This window comes from Notolabrus celidotus, chromosome 3 (assembly GCF_009762535.1).
Source record: "Notolabrus celidotus isolate fNotCel1 chromosome 3, fNotCel1.pri, whole genome shotgun sequence".
NCBI lineage: Eukaryota > Metazoa > Chordata > Actinopteri > Labriformes > Labridae > Notolabrus > Notolabrus celidotus.
The window spans coordinates 21,529,967-21,551,538 of NC_048274.1; the positions used below are offsets into that span (position 1 = coordinate 21,529,967).

General features: G+C 44.6%; 1 protein-coding gene across 1 annotated transcript in view; it reads right to left on the bottom strand.

The window, feature by feature from the left end:
• gse1 (Gse1 coiled-coil protein) overlaps positions 1–21,572 on the bottom strand; it is a 206,324-nt gene that overhangs the window by 113,470 nt on the left and 71,282 nt on the right. The window lies entirely within an intron of this gene.

A 21,572-nucleotide genomic window follows, 5' to 3' on the forward strand; every position in this document is an offset into this window, starting at 1 on the left:
CAACAGAAATACACACATACACCCGCACACACACACACACACACAAACGCACACGGACGCACGCACACGCGCACACACACACACACACACACACACACACACACACACACACACACACACACACACACACACACACACACACACACACACACACACACACACACACACACAGAGGAATAGATAGGAAAGACCTAGCCACTCTGTATCTGTGCTCTGTTTGACTGCTCTGACCCCAGGTCTTCTTATCAGCTGTCGCTCATCCATCTCGGCCTTACAGACACAACTCTCACTCTCTCTCTCTTTACACACACACACACACACACACACACACACACACACACACACACACACACACACACACACACACACACACACACACACACACACACCTCTTAGGAGACCATTGCAGTTGGCACAGATACAGCTACAGCTCTTCCAGCTGACTGCTCTGGTGTACAGGGTAATAATATTGTGTAAATAATCTCATATGACTCATCAACTTATAGAGAAATCATCTGCAGTGAACGCTCACACACACACACACACACACACACACACACACACACACACACACACACACACACACACACACACACACACACACACACTAAGACACTTAACATTTTTAATATAGATTATTGTATGGATCAGAGTTAACTTCTAAATACTAAAGCCTGGCTCGTTAAAAATGTGTATCTTAGCATTTCTTGAAAATGTAAGAGACGCATACATGACAACAACTAACAGCAGCTTTGATTTATTTTGTTCATAATAGTGTTTGGAGTGTTACAATGTGGCTAACACAGCACATCACACACTAACAGATTCCATTCACCAACAACTAGAGTCTTGACTCTCAAAACTGTATATTTCTCACGGTCACACGTCACTTTAAATCAAACGACCATGGCAGATGATACACAATTACTGCACTAATATGTCAATTTGACATGAGATTGAGTCCTTTCGTAGGTCAAGATAAGAGGTGAAAGAAATGTACGTTCTAAAACAACACAGTTGAAAAGTGAGCAGTTGAGTGCATCTTCAGATCATACCTTCCTTTCAGGTATCGTGTAACAGTGTTGTTATATTAATTACAGTTAATATATCTCTATTACTCAGAAGGACAAGCAGGTGTAGCTATAGATAATGAGGGATGGCTGGCTTCCATGTAGGTGCTTTGGTTTCAGGGTCTTAGTATTGCGCATGCTGGCTCACTGTCGAAACCTGAATAGAGCGAGGACCTCGTTAATAATATTATTAACACCTGTGCTTTCTCTTCAGTGACAAGTCAAAATGTTCACTGTTGAAAGGATTCAGAATCAAGTGGAACAAGATACCTGGTAATGCCTTTCCTTTTCTAAGACCACTTTTAAAGGGTAAAAAAATAAAGGCATGGATTAATTTAAAGACTTCTGTGTTTAGTTTATGATATCCAGCAATCAGACTCATTTAAAAAATGTGGTCCACGAATTATTGTGGTTTATTTTCCTACACTCATGACCAAAATGGTTTCAAATGTGCTTCATTTACATGCTTCCTTGTTTTCTGTTTTATTTTCAGCAAATCCTTCCCCAAAGGGAACATGTCAACATGTCAACATCCAGTCTGTAATGAAGGCAACTGGACAATTGGGATGTCATGCCTCTTTAGGTTTCATGGTGAACAGCTGCGGAGATAAATATGCACCGCAGTTAAGCCTGCTGGACTAACAACCACTTAATGCCACACACCTTTTCTCTTCAGAGGCTCACACTGAGCTCATAGCAGCATCCTGCCCTGATGAGAGCAGAGCAGCAGAGTCAACGCTGCAATGTAGGATGAGCTGGCAGCAGGACGTATGATATCAATTATGAAAGCTGCGGTTATCATCATTGTCGTCATCTGGGTTGTCATCATCGCCCTACAGCGTGCATCCTCATCACCCATATGTTCATGTAGAAAATACACTCTATCCCTTTGTTCCCTGTTTAATCCTATCATCTCTCCTGTCCTCTGCTTTGCTCTCTCCTCCCACTTCAAACCCACCCCTCCAAATCATTTCCCCCTCTCCTCTCCTGCTCCCTGCGACGGTCCCACACTGTTCCCTATAGACCGAAAGAAAGGCCAGCTTAACATTGTAGCAGCTTGGCAACCAGGCACTAAAAGAGGGGGTGTAAAAAAATGAAGAAAAAAAAAAGCCCTGTGTTTTCCCTGGAGCCTCTTCTTCCCTCCATCCCTGACCCCGTCTTTCTCCCCCTCTCTCTGTCTCTCTGATTCTCTCCTCTAAGCTGGCTGATGGCGGCGGGGTCGGGGACCCTGGCTGAGTGGAACTCATTACAGACTCCCTTCATTTCCATTCTGAGTGGGGCCTGTAGAGAGAGAGCGCACCAGGGCATTGAGGTGCACTCGCACGGGGAACGGGGCGAACACATTGAGCAAGACACCACTTATGAAGAGTGACGGCCAACAGAAACAGCCTTTAATACCCCCACAGAGGAATACGAAGAGGGAGGAGGTGTGTGTGTGTGTGTGTGTGTGTGTGTGTGTGTGTGTGTGTGTGTGTGTGTGTGTGTGTGTGTGTGTGTGGATAGGGGGCTAGCAAAGCAACCACAGAGTGAGAGTGAGAGAGAGAGAGAGAGAGCAGACAGCGAGGAGGGAAAGTGCAAAGGCAAGAAAACAGTAGGACAAGGCAGAGAGCAGGGCTGACACAACAAGCAGGCTCATTTAATAAACATGAGCTGGAGCCCAGCGCAATCGAGTGCTACAACGGAAAGCTTATGCAGATGAGAGCCGACCTAATGACTAAATGGAGTGGAGAGAGGAAAGAAAAGAAAAGGGAGGAGGGAGAGATTAAAGAGGGAATGGAAGGCAGAGGCGAGGGAGTAGTGTTTAAGTGTCTGTGATGGAGTGTAAACAGAGGAGTTTCTCTGCTGTGTGGAGGAAGACTTTGTTTAACACAGAGGAGGAGGAGAACTAAGAAAAAGACAGCTTTTCCCATCATGCAGCTGTGCATGCCAACACCAGAAAATCAAGGGCAGGACAGCAACGGGAGGCCGTGTATAGCCTTGTCAGAAGAGGGTCTGTTTGAAGTGTATTCTGGCATAATATCGATTCCATGGTAATATTTGATGTATTATGTCAAAATAAGACATCTGTGATGGAGATGTGAAGCTGCATGTGAGACATTCACTGGATTGAAAATGGATGGCAGCACAGACCACACAGAAAACAAATGTTCTGTTGTTTGTTTAATCACCTCATCAGCCTCAAATCAACAAACATCAGGCTAATTTGCACAAATTACGTCGCAGCATTTATGCGTCAGAGAGAGTTCCATTACAGATAAGGGGCCCTGAGTTTTAAGAAAAGGGGAGAAGGCTGAAAGGCGTATGAAAAAGAGGAGGTGTTTGATGGTGTGTGTGTATGTGTGTGCAGGAGATGGGTCCAGGCTTCTTTTGGAGGAAGAAAGCTGTTTACCTGGAACAGAGGATTATGGGACAACTCCCTGTGGCATGTTGGAAGCTGTGGGGGTCTGGGAGGGCCGGGCCTTAAATCAGTTTAGGGAACAGTCACACCTCTCAAAGTCCCTCAGTGCCACTGTCTCCTCTTTTTCTCTGCAGCCGTCTGCCTCTGCCTTTCTCACACACACACAAACGCACACACTCTTCATCACCCCAAAATATTTATCCCGTTTCCATTTGCTTTTTTTTTTTTCTTTGGCCAAAGGTTTAAGTTGCAGTCGGTTTCCAAACTTAATCCATCAGACACTATTTCATTCTCGCCCTGCAGAAGTCTTTCTTTTGGCTGTTTCTCCCTAAAAAATTACAAAAAAGTGCAGCTTTGAAATCATAAAAATGTAAACATGCTGAAAACTCCTTAATTTAAAATATTTAGGTGGTCCAAAAAGCAATCAAGCTGCAGTGTTCATCTGTTCCTGCAAACTTGAAAACGTATCAATTCTTACAGGCCAAATATGTTTAAGTGAAAGTAATGTGAATCATGACAAAGTAGGTTTTTTAGAGAATCTATCAGGGGATTAAGTGTGTGTGCTGCCCTGCTATCATGGAATTTGTTTTCTGCCAAGTTCTGCAATGATATGGAAACAATAGCACATGAATCAGAGACAGGGGAGAAGCCTTGTCCAGGCTGAAACAGAGTCTATATGAAGGCTTTGTCTTCATAACACCAGTGACAGTTTGTTCTCTCGATACGTCCAGGGACCAGGAAAATGCTGCAGTGAGATCAGAGAGAGGCGGAGAGTGGTTGGTGGACGCCAAATAGAACACTCCTACTCTAAAGTGGGACAGTCTGTTGGCAGCATGAAGTCTACATGTGTGTGTGTTGGGGAGATTCTGTGTGTGTGTGCGTGTGTGTGTGTGTGTGCGTGCCTGTGTGTGTGTAAGCATGTCTTGCAACTGTTTCTGTTCCTGTGTAATAAAGTTTCCCTTCTTTTCCCCTCTCCTCCTTGCCGTCCAGAGAGTGTGGGTGCTTATTCTTAGTGAGTCTCTCTGTGTGTGTGTTATTAAAAACAAACAGTTGACGTGAGCTGGCCCGCGTGTGTCTCTCAGTGTGAGCGTATGTGCCACACTGAGTTTAATTAGCCTAGTGTGGTGCTAGTGGGGCTGTGGTCAGACACGGTGAATGGGAGCAGGTGGCCTCTGGTACTTGAGGGAGTCGGGGTCCAGCCTCCAGAGTGCCACCAGCCCCTCCTAACCCCACCCGCCCTCCACCTGCCCACTCAGCCCTGCCCTTGACTGACGGGGACAGAGGGCTTACCTGCATGGCTCTCCAAGGTTGAGGAAGGCTGGAGGATGCTGTCTTTTGCCAGCCTGGCTTTTTCTGTCCCCCAGCAGGGAGGGTGAAGCCTTTAAAAGAGGGGATTCTCTGTCTTTAAAGTAAGTCAAACTGAGAGCGAAAAAAACTGAACTCTCCTACACTACCACAGCGGGGGCTCTGGAGGAAGACCAGGTCAGGAGCTGATAGCAATATTATGGCTCAGAGAGAGAACAAGGGAGAGAAGGACACAGAGTGGTGAGTGCCAGGTGGCAGCAGTGGCATGTCTCTGCCACCTGTCCCGGGGAATATGAACCCTTCTCACTCCTCCTGTTCCCCCAGTGTGGGATGACACTGGCTCTCTGTCTGCCGGGCTGGCTCGCTGGCTGTCAGCCTGTCCATCTATCCGTCTGTCCGTCTGTCTGTCTCACTACTTGTCAGTTGGTCAGTCAGTCATCCTATCTGTCAGGCTGTCTGGTAGCCCTTTGGTCTAGACTTGGGTTTGATAAAAAGGGGGGTTTAGGAGTATTGTAGATTCTTCAAAATGTTATATCAGCGATGCATTATTAAAGAAAAATACACTGTTGTGATTTTAACAATAAATACAACCAACTTTATCAGATTTACCATTCCTATATCTATGCAATATCTAGCTGCCCTGAACAGCCAACTGTTGCAATACACACAATGAAGTTAAGGTTAAGTGACAACCACAGGTGGTGAAAAGGAAGCAAATTCCACTTCACACTAACTCCAAAAGAATTTGGAAGCTCTATTAGCACCCACGTTAAATACCCATTTTTACAGCAGAATCCAACATGTTTACAGCCAGGTTCAAGAAAATGGTTCCAGACTGAATGCCTTATTTCTTCATTCATTGTACACGGAGTGAGTGTTTCTATAGCTCATCTGTTTAGATTCAATAAAGGCTAAGAGTAACGTATAACTTTGACTGACAGGTGGGCGTATTGTAGCTCGTCGCCAAGAGGCCAAACGCCCATCTCAGCTCCATCTTGTTGTCTGTGTCTATGCAGACCACCAGTCAGGTTGAGTCAGCCTGTCATCATTAGACCACAATACACCTCTTCCTAAACAAATGAGTGATGTCACTGAGACTACGTCCCTGTTTTGAACAATCTATGGCTGAAGTTTGTTTAACTTTTTCTTCAGTTTGTGCAAAGCCAGTTTCAAAACTGAAGTCAATGCACCATGGTTAAAAAGGGGGACCAGTGAAGTTGAAAGTGTGGCGACAATAAAGACTGAGCAAAATTTAAATAGGCTTCAGACAGGATAGGTTTTAATCAAGGGGCAACCGCAGTTCCTCAAGTGTCCACTTGAGGCTGACTCCGAAAGCCCAGGAAGAGCCATTAACATCCACTTTAAGCAACAGAATTGAACATGCTTAGAGCCTGGTATAATTTTTTATCACTCATTTGTTTTGAAGGACTAAGGTTACAAGTTTTGCATAATCAGGGGTGTGTCTGATTGATTTACAGGTGATTGGGTTTTAGCTGATGGCCAAAAGGCCTAAAGTTAGGTTGAGTGAGCATTTACAACGTGGAGACCACCATTTGTGGGCTTCAAGACTCAACATCAAAAAGCAACGAGTGGCATCATTTAAGGCTGTTGTCCTTTTTTTTATACAGTCTTTGGTATTAATACAAATTTAAACCTTTGCCATGTTTTTTGTGTAAATCAGCAAACAGTTGTATGAAGTCAGGACCACTCATGTTTAGTTTTTTTCATTAATACATTTTAATAAGCTCTTTTCAGCCAAAAACATTTTGGTCAGAGATTGCTTAGCTGAGAAAATATAACAAAGGGTCTACATAAGTGAAAGTGTTTGAGAAACACTGGTCCAGAGGGCCTAAACAGCATGTTTGAATTACCTGTATTCATTATCCCCTCTCCACTTTTAAGCTTAGAACAACTACCCATCCATTTCTTTCCCAACATATTCCTTCCCTTTACTCCATCTCTTCCTTTCCCTTCTTTCTTCCTTACCTTCTGGCCCCAGTTTAGCCGAGCCAAGCACACTAACAAGCTTTCGCTATGCAGAAGCTATCATGGCAACCACTCATTTCAGTTTAAACAACCACACATACACACAAACACGGTTACACAAATATGTGCGCGCACACAGCAACAGAAAACAATACCTCCAGCAAAACACAAAGATACAAGAGCTCGTTTCATTCTCTGCCAGCTACATTCAACTTCAAACAGGTCCTCCTCATGCTTAATATGCACAGTCTCCTCTGCAGTCTCTCAGAAAGGAAATGACTCTTACAAAACGCTGTGACTGGATTGAAAAAAAGGAGAAGAAACGCCTGTGAAACCATAGAGGTTGTGCTGGGGGTAACATTTCCTGACACCTAGGTTGGCAACAGGAGGCAGTTAGGAGAGGCACTGCTAGCATAGCCTAGAGCTGGTGTGTGGAGTACAAAGTGATGTTTGAAAATGCAGATACACAGGAGAATGCACGCACACACAGGCACATATGCACATAAACAGCATGCATATACACACTCGCAAACACACACACATGCGAGCACAGAGGACAGCAGAAACTCCTCCTGCCAGCCCTGCACCATCTGTCTCTGTGTCTGTGCTTCACAGCCGTGCCCAAGCAGGGCCCCAGCAGAGTCAGTGTGAAATTAGCTGCCTTTGTGGGGCTTTGTCTGCTCGTACATGTCTGTTTGGGTGTACCAGCATGCTCGGTTTAGATGCGTATTTTAGAACATATTTGCTGTCAGACTGCCCAGAGGTAACCCACGATGGAGCAATAATAAGTGTGTGATTGTGTGTGTACGCAAAAGAGGTGGAGCGAGCAAGTAAATCCCCAGTCTGATATAGTGGCTATTTCCCCTGACCTCTGACCTTATAACAGCCACACTGACCTTACACTCCACCTACACCACCAGCCTGAAACTGAGGTGTGTGTGTGTATATGTGTGTGTGTTTACATGCTTTTGTCTAGCCAGTCAGCTCCCTCTCTTAGGTCCAGGGTCGGCCATCTCTCGCTCCCAGGGTGCTCTTTGATATTCACTCAGCACTCTGACCTCTCATGACCTCTGACCTGATCTTGTAACCCTCAGGCTTTTGAGAGCTCTGTCCTCCTCCTCACTGCCTACTAATACGTGATAAATCATGTCTGCTCTGACACCACTCTGAATGCACTCACACACATACAAATAAACACACACACACACACACACACACACACACACACACACACACACACACCAATTATCCCCCCTTGCCACATCATCACCCCGCACCCCTTCCATAAATGAGCGCAGAGGTCAAAGGTTGTTGACATTCCTCTCACGCTTCTGTCTGAACCCTATTGCGCAGCCCACACACACACACACACACACACACACACACACACACACACACACACACACACACACACACACACACACACACACACAAAGCCACAAGAAAGAGGTACTAGCTGACATCACTCTATGGTAAGGTTTAACACTGTGTGCTCCTTTAAAGTCAAATACTTGTATCAAGCCTAAAATAAACATGTAGAGGAATATTTCACCACACAAACAGAGAAGCAATTAAGCATATTTAGAGTTCCAGGGCTCAAAGGGTCCCGGGGCTGATTCAGTGTGTGGTCTGAGGCTCATACAAGGGGGCAGTCTGGGCTGTTGCTAGCCAAACTGATGAAGAACGCTGCTGCCTTGTGACAGATAATCATTGTATTCTTCTCTGCTGCACAGTCTTGGCTAGGAGACAAACCGTCTGGCAAACAGACAGCTTTACAGCGCAGAGCTCAATCAAACTGTCTCCCTACCCAACGGTAAACACACACACACACACACACACACACACACACACCCACACACCCACACACACACACACACACACTCAGAGACACCCGTAGAAGCAAAGCCTTACACACATATGCGCGCAAACACACGCACAGATGAAACAAGCCTAGAGCCAGCAGAGCCTAACCCAGATTGATAACACCAAACAAATCAGTCTGTCGATTCCCCCCACTGCTTACGGGAACTTAGCTTTATCAACAGTGACATTTTGATTGTTGCATACTTTACCCACCTAATTAATTTAGAAGTGTTCTAATTCAAATGCCATTAACATTGTACACTGGTTGATTTCAACCATTACTCCTGCATAGATGAGAAGGAGAGTCAGCAGTCATGACAAAAGGAAGAAACCCCAGAGCTTCACTGTGCCAAGTGCCCTCTGCTGGACAGACCAGGTATAACAGCAGGAGCCACTGTGATGCTCTACGGCTGTGTGTGTGTCTCTGCAATTGAGGAAATTGGTGACAGTCAAAGTCAAAACTGACAGGCTCTGCTGCCCTCCTAAGACACCCAGTCCTGTCCCTAAGGAGAGGTGGGCTCCTCGCTAACAACACAAAAGAGGAATAATGCAGGAGAGGCTTGAGCTAGTGCACTGTGTATTCTGTGTGTAGTATATACCGTGTGTGTGTGTGTGTGTGTGTGTGTGTGTGTGTGTGTGTGTGTGTGTGTGTGTGTGTGTGCAGTGATTTGAGGGGAGCAGAGCTTCTTTGCTGCCCAGTGTGAAATAAAAGGCATAGAGGTGTGTGTGTGTGGGAGAGAGGGAGAGGGAGTGTTGGGAGGTTGAGATATGTTTTTCTGATTTTGTAAATTAAATACATTAGAAGTGTGAGTCAGGCATGTGTGTCTCCTATCTTGTCCCCTCTGATGGCTGACCCCTCACCTTCTCCGCCACCTCTTGACCCTGCAACAATTGTCCCATTGAGACCCAGGGGCTCCCTCTTGCCCCTTAGGGTGTGTGTGTGTGTATGTGTGTGCTTGTGCGCTGTTTGGTAGAAGGCCAGTCATGGCAGTCTGATCCTGAGCTGAGCTAACAGGATTAGAGGAGCCAGTGCTAAGAGGGGACGAGTCCCCCCTGTTTCGGTCCCTTGGGGATCAGAAATGACACCCGGCCTCGGCAGATGCCCTTACAGCTGCATAAAACAAGCCGGCAGTTTGAACTCAAAGGTGGGAGTTAGAGAGTAACAGCAGATATTCTTATTGTCCTCAAAGGCCTAAAACAGAAGAGGTAAAGCTGAATGTATGAAAAACACACTAACACTGTTATGGCTCGGCAAAGAAAGGCACTTCCCTGATCTTAAACTGCTCCCAGTGGAGGAGAGTGAAAAATATGTCTTGTGATTAATGGATATCTTGGGCAGCAAATGGTTAAGAGTGATTGAAGCCCACAGAGCTCACAGAGGATGAATCAGATGCGTTCGACAAGCTGAAACCAAATCAAACCACTGCCGACCAGTTTACATGTGGCTCTAATGACGCTTGGCTAAATCACATTGGGTTAATGAATTTAGGGAGTCTCTAATCAAATCTGTGTGATCTGGCAACAAGACTGACATCCGCTGATATCAATACACATGCCCGATGTGAGAGTGTGTGTTGATAACGAGAGGAAAAAACAAAGAGAGCCAGACGAGACAGAGGGATTGCGTCTAGATGCTTCTGATGCACAATAAGACAGGGTGTCAGGGTTTTTCCAAAATGCAATAATAAGCATGAAGACATCAAAGTGTTGGGAGGCGAGGGAAGGAGGAGAGGGGGAGAGAGGGAGAAATGAGAGGACTTGCATGTATGCATGTGGATGAGAGTGCATGCATGCATTCATGATTGCACATCTGGCAGCCCAAAGACTGAGGTTCCACAGTGACCCTATTTAGCTCACCATAATATACTCACACTCTCATTAGCACGCAGCGTGTGTGTGTGTGTGTGTGTGTGTGTGTGTGTGTGTGTGTGTGTGTGTGTTATTCTAGCTGCTTCTCCCATTATGCTGTGTTTAAACATGAGAGGGCTCTTTGAGACAAGAGAGAGCTGCATGAGGGGATCAAACAACCACACATCCAAACACACACAAACACAGGCATGCTGCAGCGTGCTTATACACACACTATCTCTCCGACACACTCGCACACACACAGTTGGCGAAGAGACACAAAAATGCAGTGCACCCCCTCCCTACTGCTCTGATTAATAAAGGTCAATTAGCAATTATAATTTCCATATTTAATCAGTCCCCTGTGGTGTCGCTCTGTGGCCTGAGCTCTGACAACTGCCTCTCTTCCCCTCCTCTCACCCTCCCTTTCTCATTCCCTCTCCCTCTCCCGCTCCCTCTCTCTCTTTTCTCTCTCTATCTGCTCCTCTCGCTCTCCCTTTTTTTGCTTTATGTCATGCTCCTCCGCTCTTCCCATCTCCTACGTCATTAACATCTGAGCATCCCTCCCTTCTCCACTCTCTCTCTCTCTCTCTCTCTCTCTCTCTCTCTCTCTCTCTCTCTCTCTCTCTCGCACTCTGATGAATGCCTCCCCTCATTAATCTTGATGTTTTTCCTCTTGCTGTGTTCTTCCACAGGCCTTCAAACCTCTCACTAATTGCAATTAATCACTGAGGGAAACAGATGCTGTGAACAAAGGCAACCTGGGGTGGCAAAGAGTCCGACATGCGTACATATATGTGTGTGTACACGTGTGTGAGTAGGTGTCCGTGCATGCATGTAAGTGTCTACATATGTGTAAAACAGGGCAGTGTTTTGATGAGGTTGTCAGTCAGGTTGTCACAAAAGTTGGGTGCCTGCAGGGCTCTGACATCAACCCAAGCGTAGGTGCGTAGAGGTGTCATGAGATTGTATTTGTTCGTGCGTCAATGTGGGTGATTTTCGTTAGATGTACAGTGAGCACCTGACCCTGTCACCGCTCATCGTAGCATCTGTCCAACCCCACTGCGTGGCGGTGACAATGAGAGCTCATGAAAACGATAATGACAGGAGGGAGCGGACGACAGGAGAGCAAGAGGAAGGGAAAAAAAGAGCAGTGTCTTCTTTCTCAGGTCTGCAAATGGCCGCTCCGTCTCGTATTGAACCTCTCTGACACTCATCTGTCATTTCTGAGTGAAGACGGCTGCAGAAATTACAGGCAACAGGATTACAAAAAACAAACATTATAAAAATTACAATTCAACATGTTTCTTTCCTTCCCTTTCTGATGTTGACTTAATCATGGTGATTACAGATCTCCGGGTGGTGTTATTTTATTCCACCTGCAGAGAATAATCACAGCCTCTTTATTTCCTCACAATGTTACTTTTTCCTCCTTCCTACCGTCTTCGCCTTCCTCCATCACATGTCTGCTGTCACTGCTGGGACTTCTGTTTTCTTTAAGAACCCACATTAAAAACACACAGGGTGTTTCAGGGAGAGTAAAGCGCACACAAACACACAGCCATGAAGACACAACTCATAACCCTTCAGCTGAATCAGAGAGGAAAGAGGGGTTTATTCAGAGAAGTGTGTATGTGTGTGTGTGTGTGTGTGTGTGTGTGTGTGTGTGTGTGTGTGTGTGTGTGTGTGTGTGTGTGTGTGTGTGTGTGTGTGTGTGTGTGTGTGTGTGTGTGTGTGTGTCAGGCGATATTATCCATCACAGCTATCTGCATCACTTATCAGCTACAAGGAGGCGGAGAATAAAAGGCTCCTGGAAAACCCAGACACTGGAAACAAAATGGAGAAGAAATGAAAAGAAGCCAGGAGTTATATTTTTTACTGGGTACAAACACATGAAATAAAGCACACAAGCACAGAAGACGCAAAGATTCAAGCAACTCGAACCAAGCGCAAGTGTTGAAACACCCATCAAATAATCAGTGGGAGGTGATACAGTGGGAAAAGATGTGAGGAGCTGCTGTGATTCAACACAAACCCGCTATGATTCAAATCCACTCCAGGAATGTGGCAGAGTGTCCACTACACAACAGAGTCCAGCTCGGCGGCAGATAACAGACGACAGAACAGCTTCTTTTCTGCCTTCCCTCACAGAGGATCATTGTGAGCGGCTTTGAGCCCCCTGCATATGTGGCATCAGAGAGACAATAATGAAATCAAGCTCATCTGATATGTGCTCTAGGATTAACATAATATGGTGACCCCTGCTTGACAGGAGGAAAGCATGATCAGCCTCCAACTGCAAGATCTGAGAGATAGCGCGGCTAAAAGAGTGAGTGTGAAATGGACGGCGCAGCACCTCGTAAATTGCTAAGAAGATGTGAAGCAGGTGCTGGATTAATGCTCAAGGAGGTGTTGGCTAACCCCATGTGGCCTTTCTCTCGCTCATAATCTCTCTTCCACACGTAATCACAATTAGAGACCGTATATAGGAAATGGACATCTCTGGTCTCAAAAGGAAGTATTTTTTGTTATTTTGGGGGATTTTGAGATACAGGAAATGTGTGGAGTACAGAGTGGATGAAGACATGAATAAAAGAATCATGGCGTTGAGTTGAATCAATGACTGCTGCGAAAATGACTACAGCCTCTGTCCATGGGGCACCTAGTTTAACCACTAGGCCAATCCAGTGCCCCAGTGTGCTTTCTTTTCAATGCCCAGCTCAGAGTGAGACTCCCCTGGTCTCAAAAAGAGATCCCATACTTCTCAATGGATTTATTAACACGATCCCAGTAGGTTTTTCTTTGATATGCTCAGTCTCAAGTCTACTTTAAAACAGCATTGGTTACATTTGGAGTAATATTAATGAAAAGGCAGGGTAGGATAATTGGCGTGGCAACCTGTGGCTGTCAGGGCACTACCATGGCATCCAGCCAACCAGGGAAGAGACACAAAATAAATTCCAATCCATTCTGTGGTCTATTTAAGATCAGCTCTGATTATTAAAGAGAAACATCTAAAAGGGAACGGACATGAAATGGGACCAATGGTGGCTGTGTTCACTTGTTTTATATTATTATGACAATAAAGCACAAACCTATGTGTTCCCTCCAGGGATAAAAGAAATGGAGAAAAAGACTAATGCAATAGTAGTAAACATTATGTGTGATAATGAGGACTAGAGAAGGTCAAAGTATGCATTTCTCTCAATGTATACACAAGTGTCAATGAGTCATTGGTAATGACAGCACAGTGTACACACCGTCTGGCCCTCTACCTCTGTTCTGCAGCAGCTTCATCTGTCACCACTGCTGTCACACTTCAAAGCCCAAAGCATATTGAGCTGTTTTTCATTTCTAGTAAAAAGCAGAGTGGGAGGAGATCTTTGCTAAGAGCCTGGAGGAAGCTCTATTAAGCCTCTACTGTTCTTCACCTGACAATCCTACAACTTCAAGAAATGACAAAAGCCTCCTTTCCAAAAACACAACACCAACCCCCCTGTTCCGCTCACACACGCAGACACACTGCACAGTCCCCTGACAATTCCTTCCCAGCAGGCTCCACTCAGCCTTTATTCATTTTTTATACATCACCTCCTGTGAGTCTATTGCATGGCACGCAGCAATCGCTGCACTTAACCCATTATGCGAGGTAGAGCTCCCCAGAACGGTCGCTCCCTCCCTGGGATAAATTATTAACTTCCTCCACATCCCGCCATTTATCACTGAGCCCCATCGAGCAGAACAGGAGAACCATTGCTCATATCCATGGCAACAAGGGCCCATTTGTGCAGCAGTTGGATGCTGCTGATGATGAGGGGAGAAATGACGAAGAAGACAACAAATAATACCTGCTTTTATCAAGCTCTCTTTTGTGTGCATCAGATCATGCTCTTTTCTTTTATTCTTCTTCAGCCTACTCCTCTTTATACAGCCTCTGTGTGCCGCTCCTCCCTTGTACCTCTCGCCTTCTTCATACCACCCAGCCCTCTCCTCACGTCTGAGATGGCAGCAGTATGGGTAATTAGATCAGAGCTTTTCTTGTCTCCATGGAGATGAATCATACAGTCGGGGTGACAGTCTGAGCTTTAGCACTCCAGGATAACCCAATCAGAACGTTTGAACCCCAGCCAGAGCGGCAACGTAACCTAATAATACTAACATGAACCTGCAGTGACCTGCATCCCTGCACACAGCAGAGCACACACACAGGGGTGATGAGCAGGTCTGGTTAAACACACCCGGTCACATCCCAGGATATGCTTGTGTGTGTTTCAGTGTGTGTAATGTGTGTCAGTGTCTGAGCTGGAGGAGAGAAGGCCTCACAGGTGTACTAATTCACGAGCAATCGCAGCTCATGAATAATTAAACGACAAATGCAAATGTGCTCCTTTGATCATTTACATTCACGTCTAACAGCATTAATTAATCAAACAAACCTTTTCTTTATCCCCAGTGGAATAGATGGAAACACACACACACACACACACACACACACACACACACACACACACACACACACACACACACACACTGAGGCACACATGACTACAAGAAAAAGAAAAATCAACACAGTAAACAAGTTTACTAATCACACCATTTAGCCACATCTGAAGGCACCAAACTCTGTGTGCTGAGCAAGTTAGCATGACTCAACCCTCTACAAGCACATGTTGAAGGTGACTCACTGCGGTATCTCTTCATGTGAGATTACTCTAATCTCCTCCAGTAGCTTCATACACTGTATGCTAATGCAGGTTCCACAAAAAATACAGAGCAATTCAGGTATGAGCTCCATGGTGAGCCATGATAGTAAGAACACTACGAAGTCAGGACTGTACATTAGCCTCCTTTGTAACAATTTACCGAAGCACTGATAGACCTCTTCAGAAGCAGACACATAGAACCAATAACATCCAACCCTCAGCTCTAACCCATTTACAGGGTGCTTGTTTTCTAGTGTCCTTTAGATAGCTACAGAGGGTAGAGTTTGTTGTCTTAACCTATTAACAATAGGCTGTATATGAGCATGCTGCAGCACTATCAGCCCAATCAGAATAAGAAGCAGGAGTCCTGCCATCTGGACATGTTCACGGTATTCGATCCCTGAACACTGAATAAAAAAATGTTTTGGTATTAATATCATGGAAAGAAGCTAGAATGCAACGTTAGCTCCAGACATGAATGCTGTGTTACGTAAGGGATAACGTATAGTGAGAAGGTGATCATAAGGATTACAATCCCGATAGGGTCAGTCATAGTCTTGTCTCATCCTTAAGGAGATCAAACTTTATTAACCACCTATTCACTATACATCATCCCACTTATTACCAAGCTACCATTTACAAGCTCACACAGAGTATTGATGATTTTATTGGATTTTTATTGGTAAAAAAAAAAAGCAATCCCTCTTGCCCCATAGTCAATAATACTTGCTATTTTAACTGACCCTTTTGGACTAGGCCTAGGAAGCTCTGCAGGACAGGATGTAATACTAAAGATAGCCTCTATGTTTTTGAGCCCACCGATTTAGAATGCGAACTGAAACTAACGATTTCTGCATCATTGTCAACAGGCAATTATACATGTGTTGCCCACTACTCGACAGACTGATTTGATTCGACATGTGTGATCAGGTTGTCCACAAGCGGCAACCTCCCGTCTAAAAATATGAGTCCAATGCTGAAGTGCTAAAAACTGCAGTTTATCCAGGATCCGCTTGAAGCTGGCTCCAGAAGTACCGGAAGTCATATACACATGAATGGGAAAAAGACGATCTTTACAGCAGACATAAACATGTTTACAGCCTGGTACAAAAGACAAGTCTAGTCTGGATAGCTCATTTCTCAATCGGCACACACTTTGAGGGGGGTACATTTTTTTTCTAACGCTGCAATTTCGAAGATATTGAGATTACGAGTCTTCCAATGAGAGGCACAGCTGACTGCGGGAACGCTGTAGCTGTTGGCGAGGAGGCTCAAAGCTTGCCTCTTTACGTCACACTGGCTCAACAGCAGCAAGATGGCTGCCGCCGACAATTTGCGTCAAAACAGCGCTTCAGAAACAGATGGATGTCGTCACGGATCCTACGTCCATATTTTATACAGTCTATGGTTGTCCCTAGTATCACTTTGGCTGTTGAGATTTAATCACTTATGGGGTTTTGACAAATCGGAATCAATTATTTAACAAAGTGGGAGAATTGAAATGCAGCCAAACTGCATGTATGCTAATTCATGTCATATGACACTGTGTGCAATGAAAGTTAGGCTATGATTATACAGTTTGAGACAGATGGTTGTAAATGGTTCTGATGGACAACACAACAACACAAACACACACAAATACACACAGCAGACCGATCAGGATTTCATGGGCTTTTTGATATGCTCTCTCTGAGAGATGGACCTTATAAACAGCCTCTCTTCAGCTGACCCCTTGTTTATAGCAACAGTATCATACACAGAGGGAAGGCTCATAAAGACAGAAACTGCCTTTCTCCTCCTCCTCCTCTCCATCAGTCCAGATCTCTGTCACTTTTTTTCTCGATTAGCCGTCTCCTCATCTACCTAACCTGAACCGAGTCCTTTCTCTCTCTCTTAATAGGTCCGTCTGTATGCAGCGCACACTTGTAGAGGCCTCACACTAACCCAGACTCGGATACACACAGCCAAACTCCTGTGACTCCCTGCCAGCTCCACTCCCCGCCTGTCACACCCTCCTGTCATCAATTTCTCCTCAGTAACAGAGAGAGGCACGTCTGACTTATGGAGGATATCAATATCTCCGACACAAAGAGGCGGAGGGAGGGGCACACACCTCAGGCTTCTTTTAGGACACCTCATAAAGCTAAATGATAGTTGAAGGGGACGAGGGACGAGAGGCGGAGGGAGGAAGAGCAAGCGCTGGTTGTTAACGTGATGGCAGGGGGTCGTAAATAACTGAGATACAGATCTACAACGCGTGTGAGATGTTCAAGTGTGAGGTATGGCTGTGTGTGGATGCTGGCATTAAGAAGGTTAAAAAGGACTGAGTGGTTGACTGAGTGATCGCCAGCTGTGTGTGTGTGTGTGTGTGTGTGTGTGTGTGTGTGTGTGTGTGTGTGTGTGTGTGTGTGTGTGTGTATTTGAAGATTTACGTTAAAGCTTGGTAGACAATGTGTATTATCCCTTGGCTGATCCCACTGGGGAATTTATGCTAACTGCCAGTCTCCCGAGCGTCCAACACCGGGCTGTAAATAGCTGTCTGTCTCCGCTGACATCGCCAAACAGTCCATAAACCTGTCACCTGTAGGACACTTTCAGTCTACACAGGACAGGACGGGCCAAGCAGCCATTAAACTATCAGTTTACACTGAGAGGGGAGGGTGTATGTGTGGGCAAATATGTGTGTTGGAGGCAGGGGCCTGTGCTGCGTGTGTTTAAATGTAATGCAGCACGAGTTCAGAGCCAGGGCGGGGCACAGTGTGCGCCTAAATATTCATGATTCTGTTGAAGGGTACAGGTTGACACCGGTTGAGATTCTCTGCGGTTATTGTGTACAGAAATATCACACTATGGCTGGACCTTTGACTCTCACACACACACACAGCCAGATGTAGATGTATGTACACAGTTGTCAACACAAGCGCACACAGAGGTGTTTCTGAGTGAGGTCAAGGAGTCAGTGTTGAACTGAGGAGAGGATCAATAGAGCGCTGAGTGTTTGTGCACCTCTTGCCTCCCTCCCACGGTGTCTATGCCTTTTTGAGATCTCTCCATCTTTCTATTTCTCTCTTTCTCATCATCTCACCATCATATGTCAAACCTCCAACACACATCGTTGCATTAAACTAAATCTACCAAGACTACGTTACATTTTCACAATGTAATAACTTTTTAAATAATAAGTCATAACAAGTCATTTGAGTATAATCTCATTCTTACATATATTTTTAATAAAATTATTATGGTATTTTAAGTTATTTACTTAACATTAAATCAAATAATTCTGAGTATTATGGTTTTGCACTGTGTCCTAACTACATGCAATGTGAGCAAGCATCAGCATTGAGATGTTTTGAACCCGACACCTTGTTTCTGTTTTCCTTCCTGTAGATTGCATAGACGGCCCAGGAGAGGTTAATTCACGAAATCTAGATCAATTGTTACTTGGATGATACCTCATCATTTCACTACAGAAACCTAAACAAGGGGATAGTTGGTTGAAGAGAAAACACAAAAGGTGCTGGGAGTAAGAATATTTTAGATTTTAGAGCTTCTTAGCTTGTTTTATAAAAATGAGGCCACGGGTGCATGAATGACATCTTTATCTACAATTGAAGTGTTGTGTTTTTAAAGTGCAAAGATTGAAATATGGAATACTTATCCATCTTTCATTTCTTTTTTAACTACTTGTTTCTTAATTATTTGTCTACTCAGTTTTATTGAAATCTTTAGTTCCTTCATTTGTCTTCAACTTTTATCCTTAGCCTTTTAAAAAAACATTTATTTATTCAAACTATTTATATTATTATTTTAAAGTTTTAGCTTATTTTTAATGACATATATTTTATTGTTGATGGTGTGCATTAGTCTCTTCTTCAAAATCTATTTCTGTTTTTAATATGTAGGATGTTTTGACATTATTTTACTTCTGCTTGTTCTTATTTTTCACTAACCAGTCGCTTTAAAGCACTTTAATTGAATTTGACTTGTATTAAAGGTGCTGTAAATAGAGAACTTGGTTGATTGATCTCGGACGTCTCTGGATAGTCATAGCACACAGCAATGTGATTTATTTTGATGACACCATCGAGTGCCAGTTGCTACGCAATGTGACGTGACATCTGACGCTTGCATGCTGTTAGCATTGATATTGACCTTCTGCATGAAGGTTTATCATTTTAGTGTCTGTTTTTTTCCCTCCACATAAATGTGCACAGCACAACTGCCAAGCAACATGTTTTTCTTGTTAACTTTCAGGCTTATAGCTATGATTTAGATTTAGAAACTTAAAATGACCTTTAGCCTTGAGCAAGAAGGAAGACATGCCCCCCCAGACAACTTAATGGGAGCCTAATTGAAGAGGAACACCTTTTTGTGATTTTGTATAAAATTTTGATATTGTTATTATGATTCACAACAGGTTTTTTGCTAAGTTGAATTACTAAATTATTTTCTGAGTCACTCAATTCAGCTGTACTTAAGTAAATGTCTGTATACTCTCTCTCTCTCTCTCTCTCTCTCTCTCTCTCTCTCTCTCTCTCTCTCTCTCTCTCTCTCTCTCTCTCTCTCTCTCTCTCTCTCTCTCTCTCTCTCTCTCTCTCTCTCTCTATCTACAAATAAAATATACTGGTGATGTTTATATAAGTAATGGCACCCAACAGCAACATATACAATAAATTCATTTTTTATTTTACGAAGACAACTACACCATCTATTCAGTGGTGTATCTGCAGGGTCTGTGTTGTGGGATATTTATTCCCCCTCCTGGGGCTGAGCATTAACAACATAACAGATCAGCTCATTCTTAGATCTTATATATTGATAAGTGAAGTACATTTGTAGCCGGTCTAGTAGTTTTAGAATTAAGTAATTTAATTGGCAATCTATGAAAGACAAAAGATCTCCAATAAAATCTGAGAAATGTAAGCCCTTGTCTGCTGTTCACCATCTCTGTTGTGTGTGGTATAGCTGTCAGCACTGCTGTGTGAGTGTGTCTGGACATGTCCCAGAGGCTGTGTTCAGTCTACTCTGGGAGATCTGTGGCTGATGACTCCAACTCGCTGGCACCCCACGAGCAATCGCCCGGATGTGATCGGCAGATGAAAAGAGAACAAGGCAGTGACAGAGCGACAAGCAGAGCAGAGGCAGAGGGAACATGTAAAGGACAAAATGCTTTCTTCCCTGGATGGGAGCATCTCATTTTTTCTCATTAGAGGGAACTCATCTGAGCTCAGAGGATAAAAGGAGAACTGATAGCCGGTATTTTTCTCCCTCCCCATCGCTCCTCTCGCTGTTTTTTCTCCCACTGTGCACATGCCACCTAATTAATTACACCCTAGCACTGCTTTGCTACAACAACCACTGCCGGCTAATTAACAGCACGCCTCAATCCTGACCCCACTTCAAGGGTTTTGGATGTGTTCACATGTGTGTGTGAGATGGAATGATTGAGGAGGAGGAAAGTAAATCTGTGACATGCAATGGGGAGGAAGAAAAAAGCAGCAGGAAAGAGAGACGGAGAAAGGGGAGAATGATAAGATTTGAAATGGAAAATGGATGAAAAGTTGCAAACAAAAAGTGGTGAGGACAGAAAAGGAGGAAAAAGGGAAAGCAGAGAGGAGGCGTCGATACACTGATGTGTCAAGAGAAAGAGGAGGGAGGGGGGCAGGAGATAGATGGAGCAGCTTGCTCTGCGCCCAGCTGGACTCTATCAGCCAGGCTGGAGCCAGAGAGGCTGCTGGGGACTCCCAACTATGGGGTGGTTCACCCCGGACACGTCACTCCCAATCCCCCCCGAGCCTGCCTGAGCCTGGCCAGACCTCAAGGCTGCTGCAGAACTGGCACCATGGCTCCTCCTGCCCCAAACACACTCATACTGATCGTATCAGAGAGAAAAATGGAGCGAGGCAGGGCTGACGACAACACACGCAGGCTGTACAAGCTGCACGTAGACCACATGTAACATCCTCATAGTTGATTTGAGAGTGAAATGAAATGAAGAGAGAGATAGATGGAGGGAAGAGGGAGAGAGAGGTATAATTTGTTTAGTGAATGTGATTGCATTACAGTTAGGGTCACATTATTCTTCAACCATGTCACACACACACAGAACTGAAGCCCAGCGGGGCAATCACAGCATTAATAGTGCTTGACTGGGCCTTGACACACACACGCACGCACGCACGCACACACACACACACACACACACACACACACACACACACACACACACACACACACACACACACACACACACACACACACACACACACACACACACACACACACACACACACACGCAGTGTTTCCTCTGTAACTACTCAACAGTTTATGTAGAGAGAGTGAAGAAAAGGGTAGATGATGGGAAAATGAGGGAAAAAAACAGAGAAACTGAACCAT